Source organism: Corapipo altera, unplaced genomic scaffold, assembly GCF_003945725.1.
Source record: "Corapipo altera isolate COAL_440 unplaced genomic scaffold, ASM394572v1 175, whole genome shotgun sequence".
Taxonomy (NCBI): Eukaryota; Metazoa; Chordata; class Aves; order Passeriformes; family Pipridae; genus Corapipo; species Corapipo altera.
The window spans coordinates 2,025,768-2,050,060 of NW_020884942.1; the positions used below are offsets into that span (position 1 = coordinate 2,025,768).

At 40.1% G+C, this 24,293-nt stretch overlaps 1 long non-coding RNA gene across 2 annotated transcripts in view; it reads left to right on the plus strand.

Annotated features, from left to right (window-relative positions):
• The window catches only part of LOC113955941, a 13,225-nt gene extending 622 nt beyond the window's left edge, over positions 1-12,603 (plus strand). For both annotated transcript variants that reach the window (XR_003530704.1, XR_003530705.1), the window contains exons 2-3: positions 4,845-4,997; positions 12,507-12,603. This is a non-coding gene — a long non-coding RNA (uncharacterized LOC113955941). The remainder of the gene's footprint in view (positions 1-4,844; positions 4,998-12,506) is intronic.
• Positions 12,604-24,293: the final 11,690 nt, after the last annotated feature.

Sequence of the window (24,293 nt, forward strand, 5' to 3'; positions counted from 1 at the left end):
GATAGTGCTCCTCAGGTGACACTCCACCTGGATGGGCAGGATAGTGCTCCTCAGGAAGCTGAGACTGGCTGGCTTATTTTGGGGGTGTGAGTTATGTTAGCTGTACTTCCAAATCCTTTGTTTTTCTCTGCTTGAGCAATTTCAGGATGTGGAGGTTGTTTTCGGAGGAAAGAAAACTGTCCCTTGCATTAACTGTGTTAATTTAGTCAGAACCAGTTTGACAGGAAAATGAATACGCTTACTTTTGCTCATCATGCTCTGAAAGTATGATGAAGTTCTGTGGAATCCACACTTGCTCCTCAAAATACTAAGGTTCATAAAATTATGAGGTCTTTTACATAACCCCTGTCTTTACTAAATGAATATTCTCTTCTATGGAGTTGAGCAACAGAAGAGACTTTTTTGTATAATACATTTTCTAGTCATGATGAGACTGTATGATCTGTCTTTCCTCTGCCCCACTTCCAGACTCCTGATGAGAAGACATGGATCAAGCGAGGGTTTCCATCTTTTTGTTAGTTTGTTATTTTTTTATTAGTTAATTGCTCTCACTGTTGAAGGGCAGTTTGCATTTGTCAGGCACAACTTTCTCCTGCAGTTTCTTTGACCAAATTAAGAGTTCTTCAGCAGTAGATATTTTTTTTTCTCCTAAACTAATCTATCTCCTATTTTTTAAAATTACTTTTCTCTCCAAAGAGTTTAACCCAGCCTTTGAATAGAGTTTTCTTCTCTAAAATCTTTTCATGTGTTTAAAAAAAATTATTTTGAAAATGTGGGCATGAGGAGTGGACCCAATATTTTGATAGCTGTTTCAGCACTGCTGTATAGGAGCCTAAAAATACCTGCCAGTGCCTCTCTGCTGCTGTTATGTATTCTTGTGATCCTACTAGTCCTCCAGCAGCACTTAGAGGCAATAACATTCAACTGCTATTCACTCCTAGGACTGTAGTACTTTTAGAATCAACTTACAGCTCTCTAGTGCATGGATTTTCTTCTGTGTCCTCTATTGTTAAATGCAAAGCAGGGCTAAAATGCAGTTTAGGGCTAAAATATTTGGTGGTTTAAATTAATATCTTTAATTGGACCTATCATAATAAAGAACCAAAGTGCTCTGAAAAATCACCCAGGATTTTATTCACATCTTTTCATTCATCTCTCACCTGCTGACCTTTCTTTCTGTGGTGTGAGATGGAATACAATACATTGATTAGCATCATTTGGTCATTACAGCTCTCACATTCCAATATAATTTCTCACTGAAAATTAATTCCTTAATTCCTTTCATTATCTGTAAGCTGTTTAACACTGGTTTTGTGTAGGGTTAGAGTAGTCAGACTGGTAAGTGCCATTCAAGTACATTACCAAAGTCTGAAATTACAGGTTTTTACCATTTTCAGCTAAGTTGGTAGGAGCACATCATGTTACTACTTGGAATATGAATGAAATAGTTCTTAAATATTCCATCTTAAATGTGCAATTAAATGGAGATGGTAAAACCATAAGGAACAATCTTATGCTCCTGTTAGGACTTATTTTGTTTGTGATTTCTCTGACAAGAAAAGTACTAATGAGTCTAATCAGAATTCTTGCAAAACTTAATCATGTTTGTTTCATTCACTTTAAGGTTCCAGAGGACTCTTACATTAGTTAACTGATTTTTCTGTCCTCAGCAGATAAAATATCTAAGGTTGTTTTTTAAAGGAATAGTTGAGATAATTAATTTCAATATACTTTCTTAGGTGAGTGATTAATAATAATAATAATAATAAACCTACAGTCCTGAGCACTGCATGTCCTTACAGGAAGCACGTCCTGCAGGCTTTATGCCTCATCAAGTGTCAGTCATTTAGATTTAGAATGTCTTTTGAGCTCTGTACCTTAAGCAGCTGTTCTGTGCCAGCTTTGAAACACAAATAAAATGATCAAAGAAAGGCAGATAGGAATGAATTATTCACTCTATCTATTTAACCACAGTGGATAGATAATCTGGCATTCAGATATCCAATAACATATTCAAAATTAAAATAACATCTATAAGAAGTGCAATCAATATGGAGATCAGTCATCTGAATTGTCACTAGAGGCTATTTAATCCTCTTACTCTGACTGTGCATTTGGTCTATCTCTAGAAGTGAAACCCTGCAAGTTGCAAACAGAAAGAGTTAAATTTGTAACCGATGATTTCCACAAGATTTACCACAAGAACAGGGTTTTTTGTCCCACTTTTTCGTCGTTGTCATGAGAACAAGACAACAGCATTTATATCCCCAGTGTAGTCAGTAGCAAAACTGTAAACTTTTAATGCACTTATAGACTTTAACCTTTTTAATATTCAGTGTTTTCATTGGTTGGCCTTTCACCTTTCCTTCATGGGTTATTGAGGCGATAAACAAGGGGCTGGGGGAATAATTGGTGACTTAAATTTCAGAACACTGCAAATGTCACTGACATATTTTACAGCTGGTTTTGGATATATGGCACATGGAAATGCCAGTACCATGGACTCAGTTCAGACTGATCAAATTCTCTTTTCTCCTGCACATCCAGTCCAGAACTTCCTTTATGTGTCTCCAGGCTACCCTTACCCAGAGTAGCAGCCAGTTGCACCTCCTGGAGGTCCCTTTCCTTGGTGTGCGAGTGGCTGTGGAGGGGCTGGAAGGTGACGCCCCTGACTCCTCACTGTTGGTGTCCCCAGCTGCCCTGGGCTGCAGTGTGTGTTGAAGACAAACCTGCTCTTGATACAAGTGGTTTGGATACAGGCCTAGCTTGGTCTTTGTGTTGGATGAGCTCAGCAGCACAGCAGGAGGGACAAGGCAGGTATCCCACCAGTCTGAGAGACACCTCTGCCTGTGGTGTGTGCTGGTCTCCAGTCCATCCCACTGGGGCTTGCTGAGACAGCACACTGACAGCATCTGGCAGACAAATCAGCCTTCTCTTCTTCCTAGAGAATCCTGAAGAGAATCATGTGTAGCAGAATGTTTATTATGAGGTTACTACACAATGGGACAGGAATTTCTTCACAAAAGTGTTGTCAGAACCCTGAAAGGGGCTGCCCAGGGACGTGATGGAGCCACCATCCCTGGAGGTGATCAAGAAACAACTGGACAAGGCACTCAGTCCTCTGGTCTAGCTGGCAAAGTGGCAATTGGTCAAAGGTTGGACTGGATGATCTTGGGGGTCTTTTCCAACCTAAATGATTCTGTGGTTCTGTGAATGGAACTGCGTATGGGATACAGAACATGTTCAGCTTGTGATTCTCCAGCTGGGGCGTCACTGGTGCTGGGCTGGGGAGCACGGGCAGAGGTACCTGCTGTGTGCCTGGTTTGTAGCCATTCAGCTGTGACAGAGCCTTGGGAGTGTGGCTTTCCCTTAGCAAAGACACTGCTAAGACCTTGAAGTCACCCTTACCCTTATTAGGTTCGTGTCAAGTGCAGTGGTGGGGTAGTACATGGGGAGAGAACTGTTGCTGTTTCATGTGTGTGCAGTGAGGGGGCTTTGGATGGCAAAGATGAATAGGCCGAGCTATTCTGACTGCAGAGGAGGTACATGGATTTTTCTGGTTGAGAATCCAGCTATTGAAGCAAACCCAAGCTTATTCCTTGGGCTTAAAGACAATATAAAATAAGACTTCTAGAATTTGTCAGCTGATACAAGAGGTGACATGTTTAGTTCACTGAGCTCAGAACAAGCTATAAATCAAAGCAGGCAGGGGTGTTTTTTTATATATTTTATGTATTTTAATGGGGACAGCTGTGAGAAACCAGATTGAAGCCCAAAGCTGCAGTAACCAGGACAACACAAAGGTTTTAACAAAATTGAACCTCAATAAGGAAGGCAAAAACCTACCCTGCTTTGTTATCTTTAAATTTTAATAGCTTAGGGTCTGGCTGAAGGTTTCTATATAATTTTTTTTTTATTTGCTTGGAACACTTGGCCTTTTCCAATGAGCTACCGAATATCAGAAGCAGTTTTATTTTTTCTTTTGGTTAAAAATATTTGATCCACTTAATTTTTAATTTTTTTAGAAGCACGATAGCATAGGTTTGTTCATTTAGAGTCAGGAGTTTCACAGTCCAAATAGTTGGATCAAAATAAGAGCTTATGATTTGGGATTTGAATATTCTGACTGTTCGGATGGCCCTCAGCATGATGAATAGCAAGTTGCCCTTAAAGATGTTTACATTTGTTTTGCATTAACAATGTGGTTTCTAAATGTATTTGGAATGTTTCTTTGTGTTCACATATGACCTGCTCTACTGAATGTCACCAGCTACAAAGTATGTGTAATCTGACAGCTCCTGTGTTTCAAAGGAGGTGGAAGGTCTGTAACACCACTTATGCAGGCTGCTGAGGCTGAGGCTGTTGGTGAACAGTGGGCAGAAAAGAGGATATAAAAAACAAACAACTGTGTCATAAGGGCTCAGAATGAGTTTTGTGTCCACAGCAGACTGACACAGGAGAAGACTAACAAGGTACAGAAAGCCTTAAAGCCAATGAATCCCTGATCTTGTAAAGGATCCCATTCTCATTGATGTTGCCTATTTGCCTGCAGCAAGTTGCATATTCTTCTGTTGGGAAGGGGCATTTAACTTTCCTTCTTGCTGGGTGTTAGTCTCATTGAAAGAAAGATGGAAATTAGATTTTCTCTGAGGTTTCTCTTCACTTTTACCTTCTTTTCTGTTTTCTTATCTCTCCAGACTGTCAGACTGAAATATGGAACAGTAAACTGTGCAAACAAAAACCCTTGTTATTTCTTCAAATCTTTCAGCACTGCCTGCCATTAAAGCTTTTACCATACCAAAGGCCAGTGATTTAATATTACTGCAATGCTCTGTTTTCTCTAGGTATGCTTTTTATGGAATGAAAGGACTACTGCACAAATGATCATAAAGTTGCCTGTTGGTAGAGGTAGCCTACTTGTTAGCTGAACTGCTCCATGTAAGCTGGCTCACTGCTCAGCCTGAAGCTGCAGCTAATGAAATAGTTGTCTGGAGCAAGTAAGTGCTTTGAAAAACCCAGAATGGATGAAGCAGGTTCCATAGTATTCATAAGCTTTGAAGAATGGCAGGAGCTGCAGTGCTCCACTCTGATGTCATGCACCTCCTAAGCAGCCCATGAGCAGCTCCCCCAAGTTAAATCAGACCCTGAAACTGCTCTTGGCTGTACAAGGCATACCTTGAATTCTCACAAGCACTTGCGTGTCTGGACTGCAATATTTCCCTGAGGGTGAGTGCAACAAACACAAACTTGCTTTGATGAAAGCCCTCTGAGCACTAGGGAATGACTGTCAACAACGTGCTGTGGTTCTGCTTGGAGCTGGTGGTGGTCCCAGAGCAGTGCTGGGAAGAACTTGGGCTGCATTCCTGATCTGTGTTCACCCAAGAGACTTGGGGTTTTTTTCAGGCTGGTTTGCCATGCAGCTTGTTTGAATCGGAAGATGCCATTAAAAATGTGCACAAGTAATCAAAGAATACATAAACTGTTGATGTCTCTGTTAATCAGTTCAACTGCTCCAGGGCTCAATCCATTCCCTGTCTCTGGAGACTACTCAAGTGAGAAAGTTTTAGTGTCCAGTAGGGATGGAGAATCAGGTGTACACTTTGACCAGAGAATATTTTAATCCAGGTGGAACAGTTTCTGACACAGTTGTCTTCAATTCATGTTAACCTTTTATTTGTTGTTATCTGGCTCTTTGGAAACATAGGAAGTGTCTGTGACTACTCTAACCTGTATTTTGTTCGGATAAAAAGATTTGAGACATCTTTTTCTTTACTTGTATTTTATTAAAGTAAATAAATATTGGCTGCTGCAACATTTGTGCCAAGTCTGCTGCTCTAATTTGTGTTAGAGGTTCACTGAGTCTCTAAGAACTTGCACAGAGATACAGCTGTCCTGTGGGATCTGATCAGCTCTGAGTGATTCTAAAGAGATACAGAAGTATAATTTGGCATTTGGGATACAGAATATTTTGCTACTATACTTTTTTTTTACTTTATATGTGATTTTGGGAATTAAATCCATAAATGCGTAAATGGAGCTCTGCCTCAGGTTCCTTCTAGATAATCAAGTTCTTCTGAAAGTCTCCATTGATGTGACTTCCTGTCAGCTTTCACATGCCACAGTCAGTTAGTGGCAAAGCTGAGACAAGTTGCATCTGATTTGAAGCCTGTAAAGAAAGTTTTTAAGACTCAGTCTCTTTATTTGGTCCTCATTTGACTTGGGCTCCATCTGGACCCAAGTTTTCTGTCTAGCTGCAAGACCATCCTCCTTTGTCATGACTGATAATTTCACTGTACCTTCAGTTAGGATGAATGCCATACCAAGTGCTGAATGAGGATGTTACAAACTGTGTGGACTGCAGAGGGGAGCTGTGTTATTGCAAAACTTGCATCTCGAATGTGCAGTTTACTGTGATGTCAAATATTGCATATCCTGTCCAAATGTTGAATCTTCTCCTTATAAAATTCTACCCAGTATTTGGTAAGTGTAGATAAGTATAAAATTACAAATAATCCTAAAATAATATGGGTCTTAACCCATATAATCATGGACAATTTTGTAAATTTTCTTTGTTACTGGAAGCTTACCAAGGGGCCTGTCTGTATACATCAGATGCAACTCTAATGGATACACTTGGATGGAAAAGTCTTAACGGATTGTCGGGTCCTGCTTTCTGCCTGTCTGTGCCTGGCAGCTCCTGGGGCTGTGGCTGAAGGCAGGCACGAGCTGCTGCTTTCCCCTGGCAGGCAGAGGACAGAGCAGTGCTGCTCAGCCCCTCTCACTTGGTGCTGTGCCCTCGGCGTGTTTGTTGGCCCTTGCCAAACTATAGATACCACTCTGGTGTCTTTAGTAAAGATCTGCTGTTCTGCACCAACAGGGGACCTAGTCCTTTGTGCCTGTATACCAAAGCTTGTTACACATCAGGTTAATAGCCAGAATCAGGGGAAAATGGGATAAAGCATTTCCAGGAATTCTTAAAAGGACTGCAGCCTGTGCTGTTGTCATTCTGTGCTGCTGTCATGTTCAGATAGTATAATCTCTTCAGAACGTGTCTGTATACAGTGAAAACTCTTGGAACACCCAATATAAATGAGCACACAGTGCATTTGGGAATCATCTCTGGTTAGTACAGAGTTGGGAATTTCATAGGCTAAGAAATAGTTTTTGCAATGGAAATGACTCTGTTAAATTCTGTCTTTTTATTGTCATTTGCTCTTCAATGGGAATATATTCATTGTCAGGCTTGCCATACAGTCTGGAGGAGAGAGCAGGCTGATGATTTCATTTAATGGCAATTAGTGTGATCCAGCTGAAATCCCCGACTGTATTACAGACAGAGGTATCTCATTAATCTGACAAGGCTTTCTGCTATGATGGATCTTTACACATTTCCCTCTTAGAGGATTTTTTTAAACCTTGGAGAATTATCTTCCAGGGTTTTGTGTATAAAGGGTAATACTACCTAAATTCCTGAAGTTAGGAAGTGAAGGAGTGGTCTCCTCAGCACTAAGGACTCCCAAATTGCTCCAGGGGAAAAGAAAATCTTAATCCACCTGGTTGCAGTTGAGAAATTTCTGTGGTGACCATATATCAAGGTAACTTGATAGCTCACTGTTGTAATGATCCTTCCCACATCTTAAATCATGTTAGCCAAGAGGGGTAGTATAAAACCTTGATCCCATTGAAATCAGCAGCACAAGTGCCAGCTGATTTTATCAGAATTTCACACCTAGTCTGAAGGATTGCCAAGTACTGGCATTCAAACTGTCATTGCAGGCACTTGGAAACCGAGCTCCTTTTATGGCCTGTCATGCCTGTACAGAATAAATACCAGTTAGGAGAATATGGAGAAGTGATACATAATCCAAAAAAAGCTGCCAAATTTCAGTATTCTTAGCTATGTCATTAAGGTTTTACAGGTGTTCCCTGTCTAAGGTTTGCATCTCGTGCTCTCTCAGTACGTCAGGGCTGGATACAGGGGGAGATTCAGCAGTGAAGAGAAGCTGAATAAAACGTGTTAAACGTTCATTTGTGAAGAACTGTGTTGCACTTCACAGAATTTTGCAACAGTGGTCACTGCAGAAAAGGGAATGAGTTGTTGGGCAAGGTGGGACTGTCTTGTTTGGAAGTTGTGCTTTGCATATTTTACAAGCAATGTCTAACCTTGTGGGGAGTTGATCAAAGTTTAAGTATAAATTAAGACAGTATGCTTTCTGGGGGAGCATGTATGAGTAATGGAAGATGTTGACTTATGGGAAGCCAGCCAATTGTTAGCTGCCATAATTTGCAGCTAGAAAGGGAAATTAAAACATGTGTGGGACCACTTCTTTGTCATTTGATGTTTTTACTAATATTATTAGTTCACTTTATATTAAATGGTCACCAAAGACAAGGTGAGTGACTAGACATGAAATTAGTGGACTATTTTTTCTGCCCATAAAACCTGTTTAATACTAAGCAGCAAGCCCAAAAGATATTAAAGAACTGCAGCTCCTTCGTTCTGCACAATATCCCTTTAAAATAAAGTTAATCTAAGTCATGATGTGCATCTATAGGTTTTACAAGAACCTATAAATTTCAGGAAATTAACTTCCTCATAATCACATGTTCAAGCTAGTCTTTTTGAACTAGCATTTTATTTCAGGTTAATCACTGCTGATTTTTTTTCAGAAAACTGTTCTTGTTCAGTTTCTTGAAAGGGAAAGGAAATTTGCTTGAATTTTATTTATCAGGTTGGGATTTCTTTCTGCTGCTTGTACCAGGAAATGCTTGCTGCTAATGAATATACAGGCATACATCACTGGATATCTACTTTCATGCTAATTAGCTAATTATTCAATTACTGTGCAGATCAGTGAATTTGTCATGGTTTATTTTGCAAAGCAGGGACAAATTTTGAGGTAAGGTGAACCAAACCTAATAATATTGATTTCATATGTGCCCATTAGATGGGCAACTTTCAGTTAAAGGTCTAGCTTAAAAATCATAATGCAGTTATATGAGGTCCTTCTGCAGGTACTTTTAGAAGGTCTTGGTTTATTCTTTTTATTCATACTTCTCCTTTGTGTGCTGCCTGACGTTCCTCAGTTGACTTCTGAAAATTGAAACAAATATAAACTCCATTTCAAGCCAGTGTCATTACAAAGTTGTCTCTGACACTTTTACAAACTGCACAATTCTAATTTTCAGTAAACATCAAATTTGTCACCTCAGTTGTTATCTACATCTTAAGTCAAGAGCTCTTCAGCTTCAATAGCAGTTGCTTTCTGCTGATTAAAATTTACCTCCATGGTCTTCTCAATTAGTACTTGAAACCAGAAGGCACCAAAATAGAGTTTGGTTTCTGTAGTCACAGACAATAACGTACCTTCTGAAGATATTGCAGAAATTTTACCGAGCAACATAACACAATTTGCATCAATCAAGCAGTGACCTGATGCATACCTTTATGAGACAGTTTTTGGAAATTATAAGAACACTTTAAAAAAAGAACCAACCAACTTTGTCTCAGAGTCTTGACTCAGTGGTTTGAAACAAACAGCCTTCAAACTTTTTGAGAGTGGCAAAGATAGTTTTAAGCTCAGAACTGGAATATAGTGGGATTTAGCAGGAAACATGGACACTGTGGAACACAAAGGGAAAGACTTACACAACTCAGAGCCCTACATGAGTTTCTCCTTTAGCAAACACCTTTTTTATTCCATAGGCAGCAAAGCCAGTTCTCTTTTGTATGTCCACACAGAGTGGGTTTGCTGAATGACTTCCCAGATAAAATGTTCTTCACTCACTGTCAAACAAATGAAAGCAGTCGTTTTGTAGCCTCATTGCTGGGGCACACTCCCCTCTTTCACCATTACCTCCTGTATGGAGTGAACTGAGATATCTACTGTCTGTTTTCCCTGTGAATCTGGGACATTTTGTGTCAAATCCTCTCACTGCAAGATGAGTTTGATAAAGCATTTCATAGGGTCTGGTTTTGGTGGTATTTCCCTCCATCTCACCTCCAAAGGAGCTATTTTTCTTCTGGTGAAAGCGCTGGGATGTTTCAGAGACTAGCTGTGCTGCTGTGTTACTGCTACTTTTGCATTACAAGGTGACCCAGTCAATGTGAGAAGCTCCTATCCAGCTGAAGTGGCAGTCTCCTGGGTGTGAAGGAAGCATAAGCCTATGAGAACTGGCTCAGAAAAGGCAGCATTCATTCATAGTTCGTCTCTTTCTTTGTGTCACTAAGCTAATAAGGAGAATAGCTGAGATCCACAGACCTGCTTCCTTTTCTATTGTCCCCCAGAGTGTAGCTTGTGGGACTAGAAGAGTGAAAATTAAATTACCTTCTCATGCTTCAGATGAGCTGGATACCAGGGGATGCTTGAATAAAGTTCTAATCAACAGCCAGTTTTCTGTGTGTAGTCAGAGAGGAGAAAAAAAAACCATGAATGCAGGATAATTATGAAGTCAGTCTTTGGCACAACAATTACTGTAAAAGGGAAGCCAAAGAACAACCTGCTCCTTTGAGGCATTAAAAGCCGGGGTTGTCAAAGTATGCTGAGTCCTGACCTCATTTCCTCTGTGTGCTGTCACGGGCAGGTGGCAGGGAATATGGCCTGTGTGTCTCCTTTCAGTCCCAGAAATCCAGAAGGCTTTCGTCACCCTTTATTTCCCAATAGACATTCAACCTACCCTGTTATCTCTTCCCAAAATCTCTTTGTCCTTATTGACCTTGCTTTGTCCTTGCTTAAATATAGACCTGCCGAGTGAAAGACCTCATGTATGTGTTTTTAATTGTGTAATAAAGCTTTACATGATTACAGTTGGAGTGGCCACAGTGAGACTGAGACACGACCATCTGCTTATAGCCTTGCAAATTTTCTGGAACCTGTAATTACCTGGGCATAAGCTGAGTGCTGTAGGTGTCCAAGCTCTTTGCTTGAGTGCAATAGGGCCTGTGCTATCCCTAAATGACCAACTGTTTATTAAAAACTTAATTTGAAAAAAATTGGCATTTTGGAATGAGCTGAGATTTGGCCACTAGGTATGTTTGGTTGGGACCTTCTCGCTTCTGGATTACACTCGTTCAGATTTCTGCGGTGTGTTTGTTGCTCGTACAAAGATGAGCTCTCCAGACATGCTGCTGAGGTGTTTCCCTGAAAATGAGTTAGGCAAGGAGTGAGAAAATGTGTGCACTAAAGGTGATAAATACAGAAATAAAAATAAGAAGCGCAATAACAAAAGGAAAAGCTGAGGCAAAACAGCAAGTTTGCCCAAGTCAGTGAGTAGAAAACAGTAAGATTCTGTTGTGCCTGGGCTTTAACTATTTGTATTCTTCTTGACTTTAATGCCCATCACAAAGGAACTCAACTGAAATACTCACAAACTGAATCATGTTTAACTGGGTGAAGATGCAGGACTATACAGGGATGATTTGGAAAATGTTGTTAGAAGAATAATAGCAGAAATAGCATAACATATTTCGTATAACTAACTATTCATAGAAGAATAATAGCAAGATTGACAGTCTGGATAGTTCAAATATATGTGAGGGGGGCTTTCCAGACTCAGAAGTTGTGGGACTTTTGCAGGCAGATCAGGATAATCCATCCAGTAAGTAGCAAGCTGATGACTTCTCAGTGCAGTTTCTCTCTCAAGGTTTTCCTGGAAAGTCCAAGAAAAAAATCACCTGTTAAAACTGGGTGCAATAACTGCTTGTTGTTTCTTGTGGTCGCCACAGGAGGATACTCTCCGTTTAACTGTGCCAAACCTTGGCAGATCCTTCTATGTGCTTAATAAAAAAGCATAGCAAAAGAAGGGATTTAAAAACAAACAATACGTGCCAAGATATAAATCTTTACTTTATAAAAAGTAGCATAATAGGAATGATGGGCCTGGTGCACGTTAGGGAAAGGATTGCAATGTTAATGGTTTTGAATCTGACCCACATTAGGACACCAATCAGAGTTAATGATCTGAGGGTATATTAAAAGGACAATATAGAACACATCTGCTATAATGGCATCTCTTCCCTGCTTTTGACTGCACCTTCAGGTAGCCTGGAAATGATGAATGAGGCACTCAGATTAAAAACCTTGTGGATTATCATTAACTGAATTCAAATCAGAAAGACTAGCATTGCTTATCATAGAAATGGATTTAGGGCAGATATGACAGTCCTTACCCAAATGTTTCAATTTACCAACAGAAAGCTTTCAAAATAAGTGTTTATTTAAGCAATATATATTGTATCTCTTCTCATCTGGCTGCCAGTCTGAAAAGACATTAATAGATGCATCTTTCTTTCATATCTTTGGGTGAAAGCTGTAAATGGTCTGGGTTGTTTGTTTGACTTGTTTTGCTATTTAGGTATGTTGGGGGTTTTTTTAGATAGAATCGTGTAGCCATAAAGGTGAGTAGTCTTACATGCAAGAAATTTCATGGAAGTGATTCCAGGAACTATGGGTTTTTTTGTCAAAAGTGTGAATGTAAAGAAAATGTCTTTCTTATGCTTCTTTCAGTTAGTCCAAGCTGGAGTCTCTGCCCTTCAGTTGTGTTGCACCCAAGGCTGGTGACTGCCAGGGGGATGGAGCCCATACAATACTGAGCTGCACAGATGCATGGTAAGGAAAGGGATTTACCTTTTGGAACTTACAGTCTAAACGAATGCAACAAATTACTGGAGAGGCTCCTTAAATCTTGTTGGTCCTTTTAGTTGTTTGTGAGTTCCTGTTTAGCTTTGCTGCTCTTGCCATGTAAAAGTGAGTAAAGAAAATCATTGGGTTTCTTTCTTCTTTTCATTATTTCTTTTTTCTTTCTTAAATATCTGTTCAAAGATCAGAAAGTCTGGAAAGGCCCCCCGATAGTTAGTCCCAGTGTCTCTCAATTTAGAGTTTATATCCTTAGGATTTGCTCCTGTACTTTTCAAGCCAAGAAGAACTTTATGCAGATGATTCTGCCTGTGAATGCCACATAAATTATGTAGCATAGTCTTAAAGCCTTTATTAAACTTGAGCTGGAGATCTCAAACTGGGAATTAATGGCTTTTTAGAGTTTATATAATTGTATTTCTTCCTGAGGGCAAATGGTATGTGGGTAGCTTCATCCCATACCTTCTCCTGCCTTTGGCAGAGTAACCACAGGCTGTTCTGTGCAGAGATGTCTCCAAAGAGGACCAGTATTGCAAAGATCCCTGCCTGGGAGACATGGAACTGATTAGCTGAGGCCCACTTGTGCTGCTTCCTAAGAGACAAGTATTTTAAAAACAGCAGGAAATACTGCATTTGTAATCAAAGAGCTGTGCCCTGTATCTACTGATCCTGGAGAAATTGCTGGAAGTGCCATTTATCTGGACAAGACTTCAAGGCATGTAGGGGCTGCCTAACATTTAGTCAGTTTGGCTGAGACTAAGGTGGATCATAAGATTTTACACATAGCAATATAATTCTTGATTAAATTTTACCCTGCAGCTACTGGTAGTATATACACTTAAAACCAAGTGAGAACATATGTTCTTCTAACTAAAACTTTCATTTATAATCTGGGTTTTCCAAAGCACTGAAAGCAGTGTCTGCATTTTTAAAGCTCCCAAGACTTTGTCCAGAAAACAAAAGACACAGTAGTGCATTCTGCTACAGAGCTTTGTCTGGCTGAGTAAAAGGTTTAGAGAGCAGCTCAGAAACTTGCTTGATCTTAACCTGAAATCTGCCTGCACTGGTGGCCTGGTGCTGGTTCTTTTCCAGCTGTAAAGCTACAGTGGTAGAAAGGCTCCCCAGTAAAATTTGGGAAGTTTGCTCATAATTGCTTTGATGGTTCAGCCATGGGAGAGTCAATATCAGCTTCCAAAAAAAATAATCCAAAGGGCATTTTCATGGGCAGGTCTTAGTGTGTGTTATGCAGGTGAGAAAATTTGTCACACTGCCAAATTTTTTTCATGAATGACTCTCATGAAGTGAGAACACATGGATCAGCAAATTGCCATCAAGTCTAACAAGTCAGAGACTTTTATTCTACACTGCAAAGACAGTCTGTACATACAGAGTACAGTTAGATATGTGCCTTGGTCGGTTTTTAATGGCATGATAGATTTGAGGGAATTGTTCTTAGCATTTCTAGCATTATGATGTGAAAGTACAGGAAGGATAATTGTATTTAAACATGGCTCTGTGTAGGCATAGCACCCTTTAGTGCACACCATTAACAGAGGATTAAAGAAAATGTAAGACTCTGGCAGTAATGAGAGATTTCATTGGAGCCTTACAGTTTTCCTGTTCTTCTTGTCCATAAAAAGAACCAAGATTTGCTGGGGCTCACTGGTGGTATCTGTTACCATGGAGACTGGGGTTCAAGTTATTTTTAAGGCACAGAAAACTGATGATTGTGGACCCATATCAAACCTTTCTCCTTCAAAACACATATTACTTACAGGCACAGTTAAAGACTAATTTGCAGAAATGCCCGTGCTGTAAGAAGCAGGAATGTTAAGGATCAGACCAAAGGTCACTGGGAGCTCAGTTCTTCCACTGATGGGGAAGCTAAGCAATAAAAAGTCACTCTTGATGAAGTGCTTTAGAAGGTTGTAATTACTGATGTCTGAGGAAAAGCAGTGCTTAACAAAAGCAAAACTTGAAAGAACTATTGCTCTGCAGATGATATTAAATAACACACATAATGGACTAAAAGCAACAGGGAGCCAGAATCATGTCTTAGTGTGACCTACAGAGTTATTGTGCCAGATTTCAGAGTCTTGGGGCACATCATAAAAGAAAGTTCTTTGGACGAGATTTTTAGCATCAACTGTTTGTACACAGTTCATGGCACAGTCCCCCCATCTACTGCCCTCTTCAGCTGGAGGATACCTGCTTGTATGAGTGAGCAACGTGCCATTGGTGTATTGATGCCAAATTTGCTGTTAGAACTTGGTGCTGAACCCAGTAACCTGAACTTGAACCCCCTCTCCCTTGTGGCCATAGGAAGTTTTCCTCCTGTCTTCTCACATCTCACTGAAGAGATGAAGAATAATGTCGATATTGTGCAACTTTCAACTCTGTGGTTTTAAAGCGATGTGTTAAACTACCAACCACAGAGGTTTCTGTCCATTTTGTCCTGTGCTTTTAGGTTACAACAGATTTTTCCTGTCCTGAAGTTTTAGGCTGGTTGAGAGAAATGTGCATGCGTTGTAATCAAATTTATTATTTTTTAGCTTTAAACTACCTCTTCAAAAGTGCTATTTAAATGTAGCAGTGTATTCTAATGAAACTGTTCACATAAATTAGGAAGAGTTTCAGAGGCTAATATCCGGTTGATTTTCAGTTAGCTATTGTGAGTACAGATTTTGGAAATCTATGCAAGGAATGATCAAGAAGAACATCTGTTTTTGAAAACGACATTTTAAATTTCAAAGAAACTATTTACATTTTAACAGCCCTATTCTCTGAGAGTTCCTGGGGTCTGATACTTCTGATTAGGAAAATGATCTCTGGACTCACATTTTGTGTTTGTTATTCATTATAGTAACAGACCTAATGAAATGATCTTGTATTAATGTGGATGCATGTAATGTGCAATTACGGAGGAATTCCATTGTCATTTAGCAATGAATTGTCATAGTATTCCTTTAAAGTCTGGAATTTCACCAAAAGGCAGGGAGAATGGCATCTAAACTACTTCTCAAAGGATAAAACTGAAAAGTAATTCAGTTGTTTCTTTAAATAAGGAGAATGTTTTTGGTTTCAGCTTCTTTGCCAACAAGTAAAAGACTGACTGATGTAGGAGTGGACATTTAAGCAGTCTTATTCTATTTAAAATTTAGGCTCCTTGGTGACTTGGGTATTTTTAAATACTCTCTCATTGGTGTCTATTAATCACTGCCACAATAACTAATAAGTATCTTCAACATGCAAAGTATTATTGATTTTTTTTGGAGGGCTTAGAGTTGCTGTAAGTTACATATGTGTGTCTGTTTGTAAAATGCATCCTGAAACTTCAGGCTGGGGTTTACTCTGGGATATTTAACATTGTCTAACGATGCTGCCAGACACTTCCTGAGGTCAGGTCTTACTGCCCATGATCTGTAACTTTGAACATCAAGACACTGAAATTTTCAGTTTTATAAAGACTGGTTTCTTAATTGTTTGGGGGTCTGGTTTGGTTGGTTTGGTTTGGTTGGTTGGTTGGGAGTTTTTTGGGGGGGAGGGCGGAAGGGAGAGGCCACAGGGCAACATTTGTAGCACAGAGCCAGAGGAGCTTCACCATTGTTGAGAATGAAGCTGGGACGTAACACGTTCACTTCTGCTGGAATTCTGGTGACTTGTCCTTTAAAGGGTCCTAATGCCCTGACTCTTCAAGGCAGGAGATTGAAATCTGGTAATTGAAATCGAGTCAGGGACGTGCCTTTTGATTTCCTCCTGAAGCTGAAATGAAGCCTGTCCTTTTGGGGATTTTTTTTTCGTAATTGTGGCCTGCGATTTGCCAGCTGGGTGATGGCTTTTTTCTTAGCCTCTGTCTATCCTTCCACCCCAAATCTCTCCACAAACAGGGAGATGCAGAGAGGATCATCATCTGTGTCTTCCCTCTGAAATTTACTCCACAATAAACTTGTGTCATTCCCATGAAGGGCTCCCTCCTGCTACCTTGCAAAGATAATCCTTCTCTTTCTCATCTAATTCAGTTCTTTGGCATTTTCATGCACTTAACATTTGGCACCCTTTACTTTAGAAACTTTGAAACAGATCTCAGCAAGAGTTTTATATTTCATGACAAATTTATAACTTCAACCAGAAGTTTTCAAACATGCTTAAGGAGTGTGGGGGTTCTCGTCTTCAACGACAAACCTTCAGGAGGTTTTCAAAATGTCAGGGTAGATTTTTAGGGAACACCAATACGTAAAGACACACTACATGCCTAAGCAAAGGCCAGAGCAGAGATCTGTGAAACCTTTTTATGAAGTTCAGTGGGTTAAAGAGTTTCTGTGTAATTGTGGTTCAAACCAAGACTGCCAGCTTGGCAGTTAGGCTGCAGAGGGCAGTTGTTTATCACAACATCACCTCCACTTTTGTCGGCAGATCATCACAGTTGCTGTTTTCTATTTAAGAATATCATGCCTGGAGCATCTGATGTGAAGTGTATTGGAAGAGATATGTGCAGTGCATCTGTCTGTAGTAAGACAGTTACTAGTCCATGCTGTCAACCTAATCAGTTTAAGAAGCCCCCAAAAATCCTCAACAAAGCGGTTTAAGAAATGTTGATTTTTTAATGAGATGCTCAAATACTGCATTTATGGGAGCCAAATGCCTAAGTGATTAGCCAGATACAGCTACCTTTTTATAAAGGCAGAGAATCAGAAGAAAGTACAATAGTACAATAAATGATTAATATTATTTTTTATTTAGGTTTATCTATTTATTGACTGTCACAATGCCCGAGAACTTAAAAATACTGGGCTTTTTTTATTTGTTATGCAGTCATAGGCACCTTCCCACATTATGGGGACAGAACAGAAGCCAAAATATCTTCTATAAAACTTATTTCAAGCTAATAGAGGAAGTCCTTCCAAATCCTACTCTGCCTCAGTTCCATGCCATTTCCTCAACCACTTGTAAAATTGTGTTGACCTAAATCTTGTGGAAACGGTGCAGGCTAACTCAAGAGGACTTCCAGTGCTGAGACTGAAGTCACTCCAGATACCATGCCAGCGTAACAGGTGACCAAATCCTGATGGGTATTAGCTGTGGGGTGCAGTGGAACTTGATGCCCCATCAGTGAGATGCCCAAGCTGGTGCCAGAGCAGCTGGTCAGACCTTTGGTGGAGCACAGAACCTGTTTCAGCTGAACAGGTGAGCTCCAGGGTTGCAGTGCTGGGCACAAACTGCTGAGCTCTGCCAGGAGGCCTTGCTGATACAGCTTCCCTGGGAGGTGCCCCCGAGGGATGCAGGCCGAGGCAAAAGCAGTGTGTGGTCCTCATTCCTATTATGGATGAGGAATACTGAATGGTAGCTGCATGTGGAGGCAGAAGAAGATAGTCCAAGATGTTGGAAATGCTACACAATCCTCACTAGCCCTGGCAGACTGACAGTGCCTGACCCTGGTTTCATTTGTACCACTTCAATGGAATTAATCTTCTTTCAGCCTACAGGAAAGGAGGTGGGCCTCAGGTTCAAGGCAAAAATATATAATGTGGAACAGCATTATTCACGTCTGTATTCAGCTTATGTAATTTTGAACCAAGAAATCCTGTTTGTCCCAAAGTGCTGGAACTGGCAACGAGCCTTGGGTGCCTCATTGCTGCAGTGAATAGCACCATCTAGGGATCAGGATGATTTTAAAGTCCTCTCTTCGCATCGTGCATGGCAAGGATGGCCTGAATGTGGGCTCTGCAATGCACACACGCTGTTCATACAAGACACACCTCTCATATTTTTTTTTGTACTCTTGCAGGCACGCATATATGTTCCTCAGTTTATATCTATATATATATATGCACAATAATTCACATACATAATGCTTCCCTCAGTGTGTATTTGTGTGTGTCCTGTGTGTGCCCCCAGCAGTGCAAAGCTTAGACAATGTCCCTATGTACAAACACAAAGCTTACTGATATATGCCCCACATTCAAAGAGTTCTTTAGGGCTGTTGTTATCCACTGATGTTAATGCAGCAACTAGTCACTCCTATGCTGTAATAGGCTTTTCCAAATATTTGTGCTGAAAATGTAGTTGTTGACCTTATGGTGTGTGATACTTTGCACTGCAGAGAAAACTGGAGCTGCTGCCTGTGCTGCTTTAAAATCTCTCCCTATGCAAAATGGGAAAGATAATAGTACTGTTTTTATCATAGTGAAGTATATGGTGAAGACTTCAGGAGGGGTCAGAGCTAACGTTTTAAGAAAAACTTGTTTAGACAATAAAGCTGTTTCTGTCCTGGCATTTAACAAGGGTGTCTTGACCCGAGCTGGTATTATAATCCCCTTAATTAAAACCTTTTAGGATTCCTTGGTTCAGACCAATATTCTGCAAGCTTCTTATTGCTCTATAAATAAATAAATTTGCGGACAAAAGCAAATAAAAGAGACCAGAATCACGAACTAAGGTGACTGTAATAACAAACCTAGATTTTATACAATAACCTTATAAAAACATACAACTTAGCTTGCCCAGTTCAGTGCATCTATTTATCTTTAATTTAACTATTTATCTTTCTTATGCTGTCAAGAAGAGTTGGCACCCAAGTGGGTTCTCTTCAGGCTTGTTACCAAAAGGTGACCCAAGTCCCTGGATACAGACAGCACAGATTCATAGCCTTGGAGTCCTCTGTTGTGCTTGAAGAAGCCCTGCCAATCTGGGAGTGTGGATGGGCCCCAAGTAATCAGTGATACACAAAGTAGGTGTGACTCTCCTCCAGCCACTGTCAGACTAGTTCAGCCTGTTTCCTAATGCCCCTAAACATATCAAGGAGCAGCAGAAGCCTGGTGCCCCCAGAGGAAGGTGACCACTGAAATAATACTCTGCGAATTTAGATTTGAATTTGAGAAGAACTTGTAAACCCCAAATATTGTTTCAGTGAAGTAGCTGTTTTGCAGATGCACCTAATTTTTGTTGAGCCATTTTGCACTAGTAAATATTAATATTTGACTGTATTTGTAAAATTATATTCATTAATGCAAATCTCATGCACTCTTTCGTATACTTATGTAAACAGTATTCATATACCATGTTCTTATTATGGATGCATCTGAAACTTAATGCAGCTCATGTTGCTGTCTGAGCATTTTTGGGGGGGAAGAAATGATGTCTATCACACTTGAGTATGATGCCATTGGTAATTTCTTTTGCTTTTGAAGAAATAATGCTGGGTCAGTTTTCCATAAAATTGTAGCTGGCCATGTCAGCCTTCTGTTTAAATCAGTGGTGCAACCTAAGCTGAGTTAAGATGCCAAGTGAAATTTTTCTTTTCTTTTTTTTTTTTCTGCAATTAATTATGATGTTAAAAATTCTACCATTGAATGTGAACAATCATTTTTATGGTTTTACATTACTATTAAGGCACTACTTTATCACTTCAGTACTTCAGCACTATGTACTTAATTTTGTATTTCTATATTTTTGCATAACTCACAGGAATCACTGATGCAGTAAAAATTCTGGCTTTTCAGTCACGTTGCAAATAACAGGAGTTTTTCTTGCAGACTAGCCTAGGTTGAATATTATTGGTGTTTAATTTTTTTTTATTCTTGCAATATGTTAGACACTGACTATTCAAGAAGAATATTCCCACCCAAACAATACTTTTTAAGTACAATGCCAGCACCTGTCATTCAGTCATACAATGTGTTCACTCCTCACTCTGGGTGCCTGTGATTTCCATGTGTTGCAGAATCATGGAGCTGGAAGAAATCTTCTTCAATTCCTCTCTAAGACACTGTGTTTGAGTAACCTCAATCTGATCCTGGGAGATCAGGGACAGAGACACTGAGAGATTTGCTTGAATGCAGGGGCTCCATTTCTGAACAGCTCTTAAAAACCTCCATTACAGGAAACTGTACAGTCCTTCCAAGCAGTCTGGTAAAGAAACAGCACAGTAATTTAGACAGAGGTGCTGACAACTCATGCTCAGCTTAGAAGGAGAGTTGTCTCTAAATACCATGTTTCTTCCTTCTCCTAGGTAATAACCAGAACCCAGCCCTGATCCTACAGTGAGTTCCCCTTTGGCAGATAGAGCTGCACAGATCCAGGATTTCCAAGGACACAGTTATTCTAGTAAGAGGAAGTGATCCTACTTCATTTTGGTGGAGGTCAGCAGCTCAACTGTTCCCACTGTCTGTCATCTGAATAGTGACTAGTGCCTTCAGGTGAGTTAATCTTCACCAGTTTGCTAAAATAACCTTATCCAATCTTGTCTAATAAGCATCTTCTAGTCTTGGAAAACAGACACAGCCTAAGCTTATGTGTTTAAGAGCAGTGGTGCCTTTGGAGTCACTGGCCTCTTCACTCACGAGTAAAACATTGATCTTAGAACTGCAGAGGAAACCAAATTACCTTCTTTGGATTTTTTATGATTGTATAGACCTTGAGTTGGCACTGATAGCCTGTAGAATTGAAGTACAGCTCCCCTGACATCACACCATTCTGTAGTGGGGTGATATGACCCTCCTAGGAGATCTTCCCCTCTCTCCTTTGGAGCTAAGCAGGGAACACTTTCTTTTGTATAATGAATTGGGCCCCCAAATGTAGTGTCAGTGCTGCTCTGCAGGTCAGTCTGAGAGCAGGTTCTGTCCTCTCTGCTGTCAGGAGTGGTTTGATATTGGGAGATTAGAGGAGCTGAGGTGTTGGTTTGGAGAACTGCAATGCTTGGTTCCTTCTGCACCGTGAGTATTAGAAGTCTGGATACAGGAGAGTTAGAGCTCAGAGCAGTGCATCAGAAATGTGGGATGTGGGTGTGTTTTAGGAGAGGCTGTATATAGACAGAGACAGCTGAAGAAGTGTGGGGATGAAGTTAAGACAGAGGTCTCCATTTTGCCAAGTGCTGTGGAGAAGGGGAATGGGGAAATTATACACTTACAATACAGAAATCAGAAAGTGCCTCTGATGCAATAATATGTTTGAAACAAGCCAAGAGGAGGTATTTTGTTGTACATTGCACTGTAATAGCTGTGGAATTTTGCCAGAGGCTACAGAGGAGACTGGAAGTGGATTCAGAAAAATAACTCACAGGTTCAGGGATGAGAGCTTCCATCAGTGACAAGAAGCCTGAGGGTCCAGATAAAGCTTCTCGAAATCCCTCAGCTGCTGGTTCCTGGAGCGCATGGCAGGGAAATAAACATTCTGTCAGGAGTTTTCTGTAAGGAAAGAGAAGTAAAAATTTGCTATTAGCCGCTAAAAGGTAAAGTTAACAGGGTCAGATAAATCCATAGTCAGTCCCTGAGTATCTGTTCCTGTGTTTGCTGCATCCTTTGTATTCCTGCAGCAGGCTTGCAGCAGGACAAAGCTGAACTAGCTACATTTATTTTCATTTTGTTTGAATTCCAGGTAGTATTACTTAAAATAATGGCTGCACACTGGTGTAGGTTATCCTACATTGTAACACAGTTACAATGGTTTCAAAAATGCTCCATGATATTTGATACTTTATTTTGCCTCCTCACTCAAAACCCCTGACTATTGGAGAACAGGCAGCAGTATCTATCAGGTGTGCCTGCCACACCCTTGTTCAGCATTATTATGCTTTGGAAGGGATTATTGTGCCTTTCCATGTCAGAGTACTGGCTTGGAGCACAGTAGTCATGTCCCATTCGTGTCACAGGGCTGATTATTCTTGCAACAGGCCCAAGAGAAATTCCAGGGTTGCTTGCAGAAATATTACCTTTTCATTGCTTGTCCAAGCTCTTTCTTTCCTCCATTTCTTATGAGCTTCCTCACAGAAGGACAGGACTAAGAAGTGATTGTAGTCCTGTTGCCCTTCCCTGGCCTGCTAAAGGGGGCTGGCATGAAGCACAGTAACTCTCATGATTCAAACCATGGAGTCTTGGGATGATCTTTGTGCAGAGATAATATTTCCAGGTTTTATAATCCACATTAGATGCCATTTCTGTTGATATACTTGGTTAGATTTGAAGCCCTATAAGCTTTATGGCCTTTGCAGTGACCAGAAGCAGGTAATTCCATATTTAATAGTGTTCAAGGAGGGAACCTGGTTTGTTTGGGTTTGAGTTTGCCTTTTGCTAATTTAATCTGATAAAGATACAAACAGGTGGTAGTGACTCTGAGTCCCTAATGATGTATGTAAAGTTAGGATTGTTTTCTGCTGTGTGCATGACTTCTCATTTCATTATATATAATTCCCTTTCCTTATTTTTTCCCTATTTGTTCAGTCTGGGAATGCCCTTTTGTCACATTTATATGCAATATCCCAGATAGCTTTGTATCATCACCAGATTTCACCATTGTTGACTGTGACTATGATTCTATGATCCAAGGCTGATGGAACAGTGTATCCTGAGGAAAACAAGGCAATGTCATTGCTCTTTCGTTTGGAGCTGCTGCTTGACAACTGTCTCCCCAATATCCATCCCCACCCATCCAGAAACAGTTCTTTACAACATGTGGAGCAAATTAGGGAACTGAGAGGTGAGCAGGTGGGAAAGCTCAGGACTGAAGAATCTCTCTGAACAATCTGTGTTCATTTGTCATGTATGGATGTTGTAGTAAAGACAAGGACAATGAGATTTATTACCAGAAGTAATAGAAACTTCAGAAGCACAACCCAGATTTTTTTCAAATATGCTCCCGGATTAGATACAGATCAGAACTGGTATGCAGCCTGTGTCAATATGTCATTTTGTGAAGAAGAAAAAAAATCTTGAATACAAATGCTGCTTATGGACAAACTGTTAAATGCACAACTAGACTTTAGAAGCAGATTATTGGAACTTCAGGCAATTTATGGTTTGTGCAGTTCCTGAAATCTTCATCTTTAAATGCTAGTGATAGAAGATAGATGCTCATACACAGCAGCTCTTTTTTTCCTAAATTCCCTTTCACACAATTTGACTGAATAAGCCAAAATGTATTCTCCTCCAACCTTCAAATGCAGGGCACTGTTCTGTAGGAGATTTTGCTCTCTGGTCAGAGTAAGAACAAGTCATGCCCTTTTCCAGGGGAGCTTCTGCATGGGAATAGCTAAGCAATGACTGTGTTCAGCACTGTCAGTCCTTCACTTACAGTATGTCCTTGTCTTCTGGGAAGTCTCCAAACTGCATCAGGTTGGATAACTTGTGGATTAGGACCTGAATATAATATCAAAAATGTTTTGAGGACAAATACTTAGATTCTTCTTTTCTTGTGATTGAAACACAGTGTGGCTACAGCTATCTAAATAAAGCTGGTTTTCTTTGTACCTGTCTCTGTGTTCCCTGCTCAAAACTGACAGTGTTCTCAACTGATAAAGTGTTAGTCTGCATTTTTTGTCAGTTTGTTTTAAATTATGAACTTGCCTGAAATGCACAGCTATAAATACATCTCTTCTCTGGGTTATTGACAAAATATGTCACAGAAATATGAGTTCCTGCTCCTAAATTTAGCAACAGTGGCTTGTTACTAATTTCAGAGATCAGCAGGAAAGTCTGCAGGGGACTATTGTGCAAACATCCTGCAAAATAAGTATGTTCCTAGGACTCTAAAGCCATTATGCCTTACAGAAATTTGCCAAATCCAAATAAACAGAAATAGATGTTGTGCCTTTGTTATGGCCGCATTTGTATTTATTTGCTTGTGTTTCAGCTATTTGAACTTTTATATTACAATTATGCACGTATA